This window comes from Scleropages formosus, chromosome 13, assembly GCF_900964775.1.
Source record: "Scleropages formosus chromosome 13, fSclFor1.1, whole genome shotgun sequence".
Classification (NCBI taxonomy): Eukaryota; Metazoa; Chordata; class Actinopteri; order Osteoglossiformes; family Osteoglossidae; genus Scleropages; species Scleropages formosus.
The window spans coordinates 24328045-24341443 of record NC_041818.1 but is presented as its reverse complement, the minus strand read 5'-3'; positions in this window follow the sequence as shown (position 1 = coordinate 24341443).

The window sequence follows — 13399 nt, the reverse complement described above, 5'->3', positions numbered from 1 at the left end:
TTCAGGTTTTTAAAGAATATGTCTTGTACCACTGACCTTCAGCCATGTGTGTCACAAAAGAGCTGAGGTCAGGAACACTGCTAAGCCCTGTGATCAGACCTCCTATTGTTCGGACTGAGTAGGAATGATGCAGTGACCCAACACTGGTAGAGTTACTCTCCTGAGTGGAAAAAACAAGTAGAATCTCATGTCACATCTCACAAAACATGAGCTTACAATATTAGTGTCACCTGTGCTTACAGTAATTTTAGTAAATGATCAGTTTTCAGACTTTCTTCTCCTATTGCAGTACAGTAGTAAGTCCTCAAAAACCGAATTTCTCACGAATACAACCCTAAACCTCACCTTTACTTTATGTACTTTACTGATGTTGAGATTTATTGCACTGAAAAATGTAGATATCTGTCAAAAATCAGAGGTACCCTTGGGTAATGGCATCAGCTAAACAAAGAAACTGCAGTGACAACTATTGTGATAATGGTTTAATTTCCGTTGTCTTTAAGGAATGAAATCCACTCGCTGTTCTGGGTAAAATGTCCCAAGTTTAATGGCGCAGAGCGACGTTAAGCGTTAGTACGAACATGTCGCCATCTAGTGGCAGTTTGACGACACAACAACAACAACAACAACAACAACAACAACAATAATAATATTTATGTAGGTCAATCGAGGTAATTATCACAATGTAATTATTGTAATCATTTGTAAGGCTCATTTCCGTTCTGAGCAGAGCTGTCTGAGAAGTATCAGAAATATATCAGCAAAAATATCATATCGGAAAAATATCAGCAAGGCAATTACCATAAATTACGAATAAAAAATACCCAGTAGTAGGAATGGATAAATAATTGTAAATAGCATTTCTTTGTAAGTAGTTTTGTAGAAAAGCTTCAGCTATATGAATAAATTTAAATGCAAATATATTGTTCTATAGTATCAGTGCAATTAATGGTGTCAGTATGAACTGAAGGTGCTGTATTATGACGGCCGTATATTACTGTGGGATGAGTGCAGTATAACGACAGGTATTAATAGTAATGTTTGTTAATGATGTTACTAATGAATTTTTAGGCAGGTGCTTAAACGATTTCTTGTAACAGCAGTTATTACATAAAGGCAGACGTGCAGAAAACTGCGTTTACCGTTAAAAATCCTAATAATATATAGGATACAATTGTGAATAAACTCAAAGACACAATACTAGTTCTGCTGCAGCTAGTCAGGAAATTGTTAGAACAAATACAGTAATTTTCCAAATGCTAATTAATGTCACATTCAAAACATTACTCTGGTTAATACTCGGGTTTATTAAATCACAGCCACTGTGTCTATTGTAACAATTTCAGAATTGTTTTTACTTTTCCAAATTAAAATGTAGGATATAATGGAAAACTGAATACGTATGAAAAATTAGTGGAACACCAACGAAAAATACATTTACTGTGCGCTTTACACTTTGTGTTAATAGTACCCTGGTATGTTTCGATATATTTTTGACTAAAATACTGCGATTTTCTTGAGGATACAAATAAACCAACGTTAAAACATAGTTTTACAGTTTAAACTGAAGGACACTTTAATATTACTACAGCTATGTTATTTAAACCAAAAATTATGCATCTAAAATATAATCCTCAATAGCACGTGTCAAACACACACATGAACTCTCCTGCACGTGGATCGCACTGCAATAATATTTACTAATTTCTCCGGAATTTTACGAATTCATGCGTTCAGTCGATAAGAAAATATTTTTAAAAGGACTGTACTTTTGTCAGTCAGCAGAGAAATTAATTTTAAAACAAACGCACAACGATAGTATTCCGAAACAACTAAATCATGTACGAAGTTCCACTAAATTCTTTAATTTCATAATGATTATTCTGTACCACAAACACTTTGAAAGGTAATGCATCAATTAAATCAATAATCATATTTTATCCAGTTGCTCCTAATTTTATTTTTAATTTCTTTTACAGTGAAATTCCCTAATTAGAATTAATCTGATTGATAACATCTTTACATTAATATTTCAATTTGTTAAAAACGCTTTTAGTTTTTTTGGATTAATATTCGTGAATATTCATCTAGTTTATTTAAATATACCTAATTATAAATGACAAATATACCCATTTTTGGTTTTCCATTGAGCCCTAGAGCTTTTAACACTTGATTGTGTGGATATCCCCACATTTAATTTCGTGAATAAATAATTTAATTCCTGTAGCGTCATTTTTATTGCTAACGGCTGCAATCGTTACAATAATTTAACGTTTACTGTGATGAAGTTATTTTGTTGAAATTTTGTCCAGACCAACTACTACGCACTGACTCCTCCAAAGCTACTTTATGAAAAAGGGAGTTAAAATGAAACGTTTTAAACAAAAACGTTACGATTGTTTTGGAAAGTCTATATAAAATATTAAAGTGAACAAACTTTTTTGACAAATTCAACAAGTGGTTTTATTTTTAGAGTTATTAACATTAAATTTAGTATTTGTATTATAATTTTAATAAAAACGTGTACGTACAAGTACGTTCTGTTTTAATGAAAATACAATGAAATTGTGTACGTTATATCTTTTATGTAATAACTTATGAAAATAAAGGTTTTATGGTATACAAAAAACACTAATGCATTAATAATAGAGCATTAAAAAATTTGTAACATTGTAAACTTTTCTTTGGCCTGCAACTTCTTTGAAGACTTGGTTATTTTACAGTTTAAACATTTTCTTCTCACTCGCTCACTGTCATGTACAAAACGGTAAACTGCGTATTTTCAAAATGTCATGTAAATATTTGTTCTTAGCTGCTTGTTCCAATTTTAGAAAAAAAAAACGGGTGACTTAAATTGTGAATTGAAATAAAAGACTGAATTCTAAAATAGACAATATACTTTATCAATGTATATTTTATGTCTATTTCTAAAATAGACAATAGAATAACCAAATTAGACATAAACTTTGCTGCCACCTCTGCGCACCTCGAGCGGTGAACATCGGTGCATCAAGTGGAAAGTAACAAACCAGGTTTATTTAAGAATCACATGTCTGCAGCTATGTCTCTTTCTCCTAATATAATGCACAAATTGTATTTTCGCTGAGATGTAAGTCGCTTTGGACAAAAGGGTCTGCTGAATGAATTAATTTTAAACGTAAATGAAGGTGTCCGGTCCCAGTTCGCGTCATGTCGCGACCGAGACGTTGAGCGATTCGCCCTGATTTAAATGAACAGGCTGAGAAAAGAAACGGCAGAAGAAGGGGAGTAAGACGGAATACGGTAACAATCACGGTATAAATAACACACTGGGGCCGGCAAGCGCGTGCAGCTGCCAGCACATCAATGGCAATGTACACCGCCTGTCGGTTTCGTGCAGCGGCAGGTTGCTTGATGTTTTGCCGCGTGCGCGCGCGCGCACGGTTCCGAGGGAAGACCGTCAGTGAGTTAGTTACCGCTGTCCATCTCATCTGCACCAGGGCCGTTCAGCCTGTCCACTTTTCTGGGCCCCCCTTTAAAAGCCTTTACTCCGCCGCCCGGGGACATCGTTCCTCTGCGGGGGGGGTGAGGTGTCCACCGTCTGCAGAAGACCCGACTCGGTGAAGTTCAGCTTCCAGTTCTGTGGATTTTGCAAATATCAGCGCGTTACCACCAGTTACTTCTCTAAAGCACAAACTTGTGCTTCAGCACGGTGCGTTAAGCAGAAGTAGGTGACTCATCGGCATTACCCTGTTCACGCGGAGCTCGGTACCGTGTTATCACTTATTTCTTCAGGGCTCTTTGCTAGACAAGCAACTTTAAAAAGGGTCGGTATTTATACAGTACGATATTCTTACTGTATTAATTCAGGGTAAGTAAGTGGATCGAGGTACACAATGTTTTTTGTCATAACTAACTACAGTGATACACACACACACACACAAACACACACGCACAGAGTCTGAAACCGCTTGTCCAGAGTGGGATCGCAGCGAGCCGGAGCCTAACCCGGCAACACAGGGCGTAGGGCTGGGGACACACCCAGGACGGCACCCCAAGCAGGACTCGGACCCCAGACCCACCGGCGAGCAGGCACAGGCCAAACCCACTGCGCCACCGCGCCCCCTGTTCTGCTAAAACACTGCACAAAAATTTTATGGACTGTCATTTTGGTGTCACCCCCGCTGATGGTGTCACCCGGTGCGGTCCGCACCACATTCATCGGCCGGAGCCCAAATCGCAGCGCTTCCTCCAACTTCCTCTTGGTCTTTTCTTACTATTACGCTCTAAGTTATCTCCCTATTTGCACGGACTAAACTAAATTTGCTGCAGTGGGTTATAAAGCTATAAATGTGGGACACAGACCCACGGTGGGGCTTGAAACTACGTTGCAAAAGTAAGACGACGCCAGATGGATTTTGCAGACAAAAGCCACTTGATTGAAAGTGTCCTGCACTGTGACTGAGAGGCAACCTTATTAATATACTTCGTTTATGTACAGTCGGGTCAACTGCACATCAGTCACATGACTGTTGAGACCCGGGGATGAGGTTCAAGCCCCGGCGTTTCTATGAACTCACGTTGCGCTCCAGCTGTTTAATGAAAGAAACGCTCTTCTGCAGCAGCTCCTCGGCCGGCGGGTCCCTCACATCGCTGTAACAGGTCACTCGGAGGTACTGGGTGCTATAAATTAACAGATCCCTAAAAAAGAAAGGATACATTAAAGTTCTGAAAGGACTTAACCGAGAAAAACCCGTTATGTAATATTGAAGGATATTAAAATGTAGGATACATACTGATGACTCAATAACACAGAATAACTCACAAAGGTATTTGTCCGACTTGGTTCTTTAAACGACAGACGACTTGGGGTTGTTTTGTTAACCACAGTTCATCTTCATATTCCTCGCCCAGTTTGCGCTTCTGTATTGTGTAGAAATGTAAGACTGTATCATCAGTATCACAGCGTAGTAGTAGAAAGGTGATCAGGAATCGTGGACATAATTATTAATTCTGAAAGTTTTACGCAGCTACTCGTGTGATGAACATTTGTTCACATGGTGAAAGAAACAAACTGCGCTTAAGAATCACACGTCCGCAACTAGTACGTCTCTCTTTCTCCAGGGTACAGCCAGGTGTCTCTCTTTCTCTCTCTCTCTCTCTCTCTCACACACACACACGCACACACACACAGAGAACAGAGCGTAAAGGCGGGAAAACGGTGCATAATGGTGATTTCAGTTGAAAAAAATTGCCAAAAAGAGAGTAAGCAACGTACCAAGCGCTCAGTGACAGAGTCCATCCCGCACGCGCCCGTCCGCGGGGGTCCTTGAACATTAATGTAACACTTCCGCAGAGTTGTTTCGGCGGTTTCTGCGATACTTATTTGCTGTTCACTTTAAACCACCGCCGTGGATATGAGGTTGTGGCTTGGAGAGCAGCAGCACTCATTCTTAATCCCACGGACGTAGCTACGTGGTGGCCGTGGGTGGCCGGTACCACCCCTGACTGAAGCTCGGCCACACCTCTGGCCACCCCTCTGGCCACCCGTATTAGGCAAAGCACTCTGACCGCACTGACAGGTGACTTTTTTTTTTCTCGTTCAAACTTGTATGACGCACATAGTGTTCCGTGCGGCGCTATTAGGCTGAAGAGGTGCGAACCGCCCGCACGGCACAAACCCGCGTGTAGGAGGGAGGAGTATGAGCGGGAAAATTCAATTTCGGTACCGTTACTCCAGCGAGGTCCAGCGCAAGTGAGCAACGCAAGAGGGTACGGTGTTCAGGAGAGTAAAACCAGTGTTGTTTACCTACATTTCACTAGCATTTCGTGAAAGTTTTTTTTAAAGTTGAGGTACTGCGATGTTTCATCGTGAGAAATCATGTTAGCTTAATTATATCGCATAATTTGGCTAATGTTAGCTAAAGACACTGCAACAGCTAGCTAGGTAATTTTTAAAAATACGTTAGCATCAACGTTACCACATCGTTCGCTTACAGTTATGAGTCTGCCACTGTTTTTTGTAAGTAGCTATTCAGTTTTTAAAACGTGTTTCTTCATAGGTGTGTTTCTCTAAACTGTAGAGAGCATGGGAAAGCAGGGGAAGAGAGGAAAATACTTTCCTTTTTTACGTAGAGGACTAGTAGCAGTAAAACTGAAAATGATGAAGAGGCAGGGAAATGAATGCTATATGAAGAAGAAGCAGGGAAGTGTATTTTGCTAAGGCAGCACAGAAATGAATGAATGAATGAATGAATGAAAGAAAGGGGGTGCGGTGGCGCAGTGGGTTGGACCACAGTCCTGCTCTCCGGTGGGTCTGGGGTTCGAGTCCCGCTTGGGGTGCCTTGCGACGGACTGGCGTCCCGTCCTGGGTGTGTCCCCTCCCCCTCTGGCCTTACGCCCTGTGTTACCGGGTAGGCTCCGGTTCCCCGTGACCCCGATTGGGACAAGCGGTTCTGAAAATGTGTGTGTGTGTGTGTGTGTGTGTGTGTGTGTGTGTGTGAATGAAAGAAGAAGAAGGGAAATGTGTGCTGCTAAGACAGACAAGGAGTCCAAGAGGGAGCTTGTGGAGAAGCTCTGCAGACACAACACACATCATACCAGAATCAGAGATGAGCAGAAACACTCATGCAGTCAGTCGTTGCCCACCAGCTATGTAGGTTACATCAATTCTATCTGCAAACATAAAAAAATCATTTAAAATACCCAATTTGCATCACCCATCCATCCATTTTCTGTCCCCCGCAACTTCCTCTAGCTCAGCCTGTGGGATCCCCAGCCATTCTCAGGCCAACTGTGAGATATAATCCCTTGAGCGGGTTCTGGGCCAACCTCGGGGCCTTGTCCCAGTTGGACGTGCCTGGTATACCTCCAAAGGGAGGCGCCCAGAGGGCATCCAACCACCTCAACTGGCTCCTCTCAATGTAGAGGAGTAGCAGCTCTGTTCTGAGTTCTTCCTGGATGTCCGAACTCCTCACCCTGTCACGGAGAGTGAGTCCCAACACCCTGCGGAGAGAACTCATTTCAGCCGCTTGTATCCACGATCTTATTCTTTCGGTCATTACCCAAAGTTCATGACCAAAGGTGAGGGTAGGGACGTAGATCAACCGGTAAAGTTGAGAGTTTAAGAGTTCTTTAAAGTGCTCCTTCCACCTCCCGACAATGTCCTCATGAGAGGTCAGAGTTTCTCCACTCCTGCTGAGCACAGCCTGAGCGAAACTCCTCCGACCCCTTCTGAGCTGCCGGATGGTTCTCCAGAATCTCTTTGAAGCCGACCGATAGTCGTTTTCCATGGCCTCTCCAAACTCCTCCCATGCCCTGGATTTCGCTTCTGCAACCGCAGCCGCTGCTGCCTTTTTCGCCTGCCGGTACCTGTTTGCTGAGTCAGGAGTCTCCAAAGCCAACCAGGCCCTAAAGGCCTCCTTCTTCAGCTTGACGGCTTTGCTCACCACCGGTGTCCACCAGCGGGTTCTTGGGTTGCCGCCCTGGCTGACACCAACAAGCTTTTGGCCACAGCTGTGGGTGGCTGCTTCCACAGTGGAGGTTTTGAACAGGGTCCATTCAGAATCCATGTCCCCTACCTCCTCCGGGACATGGAGAAGCTCTCCCGGAGGTGCGAGTTAAAATCATTCCGGACAAGATCCTCTGTCAGTTGTTCCCAGCACACCCTCATTAAACGTCTGGGCCTACCGGGTCTGTCCCATCAGTTTTTCCCCGCCATCTGATCTAACTCACCACCAGGTGGTGATCAGTTGACAGCTTAGCACCTCTCTCTCTTCACCTGAGTGTCCAGAACATGTGGCCTCACGTCAGAAGAAACAACTACAAAGTCAATCATTGACCTTTGGCCCAAGGAGCTCTGGTACCAAGTACACTTACGAGCATCCTTGTGTTCAAACATGGTGTTTGTTATGGACAAACCATGACTAGCACAGAAGTCCAATAACATTTCACCATTTGGGTTCAGATTGGGTAAGCCATTCTTCCCAATCACCCGCCGCCAGATTTCCCAGTCATTGCCAACGTGAGCGTTGAAGTCCCCCAGCAGGACTATAGAGTCTGTAGGTGGGGCCCTGTCCAGAACCCCACCCACCCTCTCCAAGAAGGCCGAATACTCTGAACTACTGTCTGGTGCATAAGCACACACAAGAGCCAAAGTTTTCCTCTCTGCGACCCTCTTGTTCACTGGGACAAACTCCAACTGTATGGCAGCCAGCCGGGGGCTTGTTAGTATCCCCACACCCGCCCAGCGCCTCTCACCCCGTGCAACTCCTGAGTAGGAGAGGGACCACCCCCTATCAAGGAGTTTGGTTCCAGAGCCAACACTGTGAGTGGAGGTGAGCCCCACTATGTCTAGATGGTATTTCTCAACCTCCCGCACCAGTTCTGGCTCCTTCCCCCCACAGTGAGATAACATTCCATGTACCAAGAGCCATCGATACCCAAATATTAGGGCTTCCATGGAGACAGGAGACAAGACTTGCTGATTTAAATTTTGCTGATGACATTGCTCTTCTTGCCCCGACACAAAAAAAACTGGTGACACAAACCTTCCTACTAAAACAAACGGCAGCCCAGGTTGGACTTCGGATTAGCAGCAACAAAACCAAAGTTATGCGGATTGGATATGCGCGGGCAAATACACCAATTACTATTGACCAACACCAGATTGAGGAGGTTGACAACTTCACATACCTAGGGAGCGTCCTGACTACAGATGGAGATGCGACACACGATGTCCAATGTCGCATTGGAAAGGCAACTGCAGTCTTCCAACGCCTGAAACCGATATGGCACACTAGCACAATCAGTTTACAAACAAAAATACCACTTCTCCATGCCATCGTTGTCCCAACAGAGATACACACCTGTGAGACACGGAAGATGACAAAGAACATCACCCGATGGATAAATGTCTTCCAACAACGATGCCTTTGTCGAATCCTAGGCAACTCATATCGAGAACATATCACAAACCAAGAAGTCCATCAACAAACATGCACACGCCCGCTGTCGGAAACCGTGGCTGAACGACGCTTCCGATTCGCAGGCCATATCTTACGCCAACCACTAACCCGACTCCCAAGGACAGCCATGAACTGGATTCCATATAAGAGAAAGCGAAAACCAGGACGCCCAAAGATCACATGGAAAAAGACCTTCATTGAAGACTTAACGACCATCAACCTGTCATGGGATGAAGCCGAGGCTGCTGCAATTGATCGAGTGCGATGGAGAGCGCTAACTGCCCAATGCGCCGAACGGTGTGGGAGGAACTAAGTCTAAGTACCAAGAGCCAGTTTCTGTCATGAGGGGTCGGGACGCCATGCACCACCCCACCTTCTCCCGCTGCCTGGTACACATTGCACCCAGCCTCCATGTTGGACCTTGCAGGTGGTGGGCCCACATGCCCCCCTACGATGCCTTTTCGGGCTGCCCGGCCACCAGGCGCTCGCCTAGGAACACTACTCCCAGGCCTGGCTCCAGGGGTAGGTCCTGGTGACCCTATTCCGGACAGGGTAAATGTTATTTTGTTCGCATTTTCCATAGGGGTTTTTTGGATCGTGTTAGTCTGGATCTTCACTCCAGACTTGTTCGCCTTGAGAGACCCTACCAGGAGCATACTGCTCCCAATGACATAGCTCTGGAGATCCCTAGATCACACAAGGCCTTCCGCCACACCAGGGCCCCGATCCAGGAAGGGAATTTGCATTATTAGCATCTAAATATACAAATAATGTAGAATAAGGATCACATTAAATTATAATGTTTTACACACATTTCTAAGTACACACACACACACACACACACACACATACACATACACACACACACACATTTTCGGAACCGCTTGTCCCATACGGGGTCGCAGGGAACCGGAGCCTACCCGGTAACACAGGGCGTATGGTCAGAAGGGGAGGAGACACACCCAGGACGGGACGCCAGTCCGCCGCAAGGCACCCCAAGCGGGACTCGAACCCCAGACCCACCAGAGAACAGGACCCGGTCCAACCCACTGCGCCACCGCGCCCCCCCGTTTCTAAGTACTGCCACTGTAATTTCTTGTGTACATTTGTAATAAATAAATTCTGTAGAATTTATAGAGTTTCTGTCTGTAGAATTTGCTTTTGGTACAGCATGTCACAGTCAGTTATTCTTTTTTTTTTTGGCCACCACAATGAAATCACTGGGTTTTATCTGGCCACCCCTGAAAAAAGTTCTGGCTACTCCCTAGTTGCAGATTGGTAAAGCGGGAAATTCAAAATTTTTCCACTGTCACTAGTCCTTGAAATTGTTTTATTGAGTCACTTATATGTCACACTTCTCCTTTTGGTGCATGTGTGTGCATTTCACTTGGTAATTTTACAACTTAAATCAGAGTAAGGACATTACCAGAAGTTTAAAGCTAGAAGCATTGTATTGTTAATGTATAAATGTTTATGCCGGATAACTTTGATCATTACTGTTGAATAAACTTGTAGCTATCATATGGTGGAAAGTAACAAACTAACTGTACTACAGAGTCACACGTAGGCATCTATGTTTCTCTTTCTGTTAATGTAATGTACACATTGTATTTATCTGTGATATGTAAGTCGCTTTAGAGACAAGCAACAGGTAAATAAATAAATGTAAAACTGACCTGGTAATTCACATTGTGTTTCAAGTTTTAAATTCCTATCTAACAACGACAGTCTTTCGTGCATGGTTACAAATTCTTGTGTTGGCAAGAAAAAACACACACACACACACACACACACACACACACACACACACACACACACACACACACACACTTTCAGAACCGCTTGTCCCATACAGGGTCGCGGGGAACCGGAGCCTACCCGGCAACACAGGGCATAAGGCCGGAGGGGGAGGGGACACACCCAGGACAGGATGCCAGTCCATCGCAAGGCACCCCAAGTGGGACTCAAACCCCAGACCCACCAGAGAGCAGGACTGTGGTCCAACCCACTGCGCCACCGCACCCCCACAAGAAAAAACAGTTTTTTTTAAGGTGCAAGAACATACAAAGGTTTAAGATCATAACCCGTCACTCAGTGGCCTACAGGAGTGACCCACCAGAACATAATACCTGCCAACAGTTACTGCAGCACCACAGACTAGTTCACCTTTAACAACTAACCAGAATACACAGGATTAAACTTGGTACAAAACACAGTAATTTGATCTGCAATGCATTGTGGGAGGACCCTCACCCCCAATCACCACATAAAGCACAGGATATTACTGTTAACATCACTACACATTATTGTATTACTGATTTGTACTAAGGGGGGTGTGGTAGCACAGCAGGCTTGGCCAGATCCTGCTGTTTAACAGGTCTGGGGTTCAAGTCCCACGTGGGGTGCCTTGTGGCAGACTGGTCTTCCATCCTGGGTGTGCTTTCTCCAAGAGTGACTTAGAATGAACTCTTTGTAGTGTTATCAGCCCACATACCTTATTCACCAAGGTAACTCACAGTGCTAGAGACACTACTTACACTGGATCACTCATCCATACATCAGTGCAACACACACTTGGGTGAACCTGAACAGCATGTCTTTGGACTGTGGGAGGAAACCAGAGCACTCCAAGGAAACCCATGCAGACACAGGGAGAACATGCAAACTCCACAGAGACTGAGTGGGGATTGAACCTATGTTCTCTTGCACCACCCAGGCACTGTGAGACAGCAGCACTACTTGCTGTGCCACCCTGCCACCCAGTAGTCACTTCTGCAGTAGTCACTGTAGTCACTTGAAAAAGGGAAATATTAAAAAAAAAGTCTGAATCCAGTTAGTGGATCATTTTGCACACTGCTCTTTAGAAAGAGGTGTTCATGGTCCACTGCACAAGGATGAGTGAGAATAAATTGCTTCTCAAAAGACCACTTCAAGTTGTTTTTATTGTCATTCCTCTGTACAGCTTGTGTACAGTGGAATGAAATATCGTTTCTCTGGAGACCATGGTGCAACACAGAACATAGCACAAGACAATAAATAAACACACAGGACAGGATGTGGATGGGGGTATGACTGTGAGCTGTAGGCAGTTGTAGTGTAGTGTAGTGTAGTGCTGAGTTAATTCTTTGATGGAGTCAGGTGACTGTTGGGATGCAGCTGGGTGTTGAGTAATCTCACTGCCTCAGGGAAGAAACTGTTGCGAAGTCTGCTGGTGGTGGCACGGATGCTCCTGTACCTCCTGCCAGATGGCAACAGGGCGGAGAGTCCATGAGAGGGAGGAGAGGGGTCGTCCACAATGCTGGTGGCCTTGTGAACGCAGCGGTTTTTGTATGAGGAGTCGATGGCGGGAAGAGGAACTCCGATGATCTTTTCAGCTGTTCTTACCACTTGCTGTAGGATCTTGCAGTCAGAAACTGTTCAGTTCCCGTACCACATGGTGAGACAGCTGGTCAAAACACTTTCTATTATCCCTCTGTAGAAGATAGTGATGATTGGAAGCAGAGACTGTAGTTTAGTTTAGTTTTAAGTTTCTTTGATGCATCATCATGACTGGTATTACATTCATGCTTAGTTGCCATGGTTACGAGAGAAAACCACACACATGCAGTCTGAGGCTTCTTATCCCAAGCTTGGTTGCAGCAGGCCGGAGCCTGGCCCAGGGGTGCGGAGTGTGGGGCTGGAGGGTTGGGGGGACGCACCCCGAACAGGATGCCAATCTGCCGGAAGGTACACCAAGCAGGACTTGAGCCCTAGACCCACCATACAGCAGGCCCTGGCCAAACCCGCTGCTCCACCGCAACCCCCAAGAGTTAAATAAAAAAACTGAAGCCAAATAGAGTGACACACGCGAAACACTGTTAATTGCGACATGGTTCCACTTAAAGGGAGGAAGTCGTACAAGTCTCCCTTCCCATAAAGGATGTCTCTCTGCCCATGAGCCTGTAGTTTTGCTGTGCATTTACAGTGCCTGCCTGGTGGTGTGGCAGGTTTGGCCAGTGCCTGCTGTGTGGCACGTCTGGGGTTTGAGCCCTGCTTGGGGTGCCTTGTAACAGACTGGCGTCCTGTCCTGGGTGTGTGCCTCCCCGCCCCTTGTGGCCCGTGTTGCCGGGTAGGCTCCGGCTTGCCGCGACCATGCTCGGGACAAGCGGTTGTTGATGTTGGTTGATCGTTAATGGCCTGGAGCAAGGGTGATCTGGAAGCATCAGTAGGCTTGATGAGGGTATTTCAGAGCTATGTGTATTTTCAACAAATACCCACAGGCTGTTAGTGAGAAGAGCTACACTCCAAATAAAGTAATGTTACAGAAAAACTGAAGGTGTTACTTGTCACCTTGCACAGCAGCTGCCGTAACGCTCTTCTCCCCTTAACCATACTTTTTATACTAATTCTTCTTTGCCATCTGGCAATAAATGAGATCTAAGTGGACTTAGCTGGGAATTTATTTAAGCTCTGAA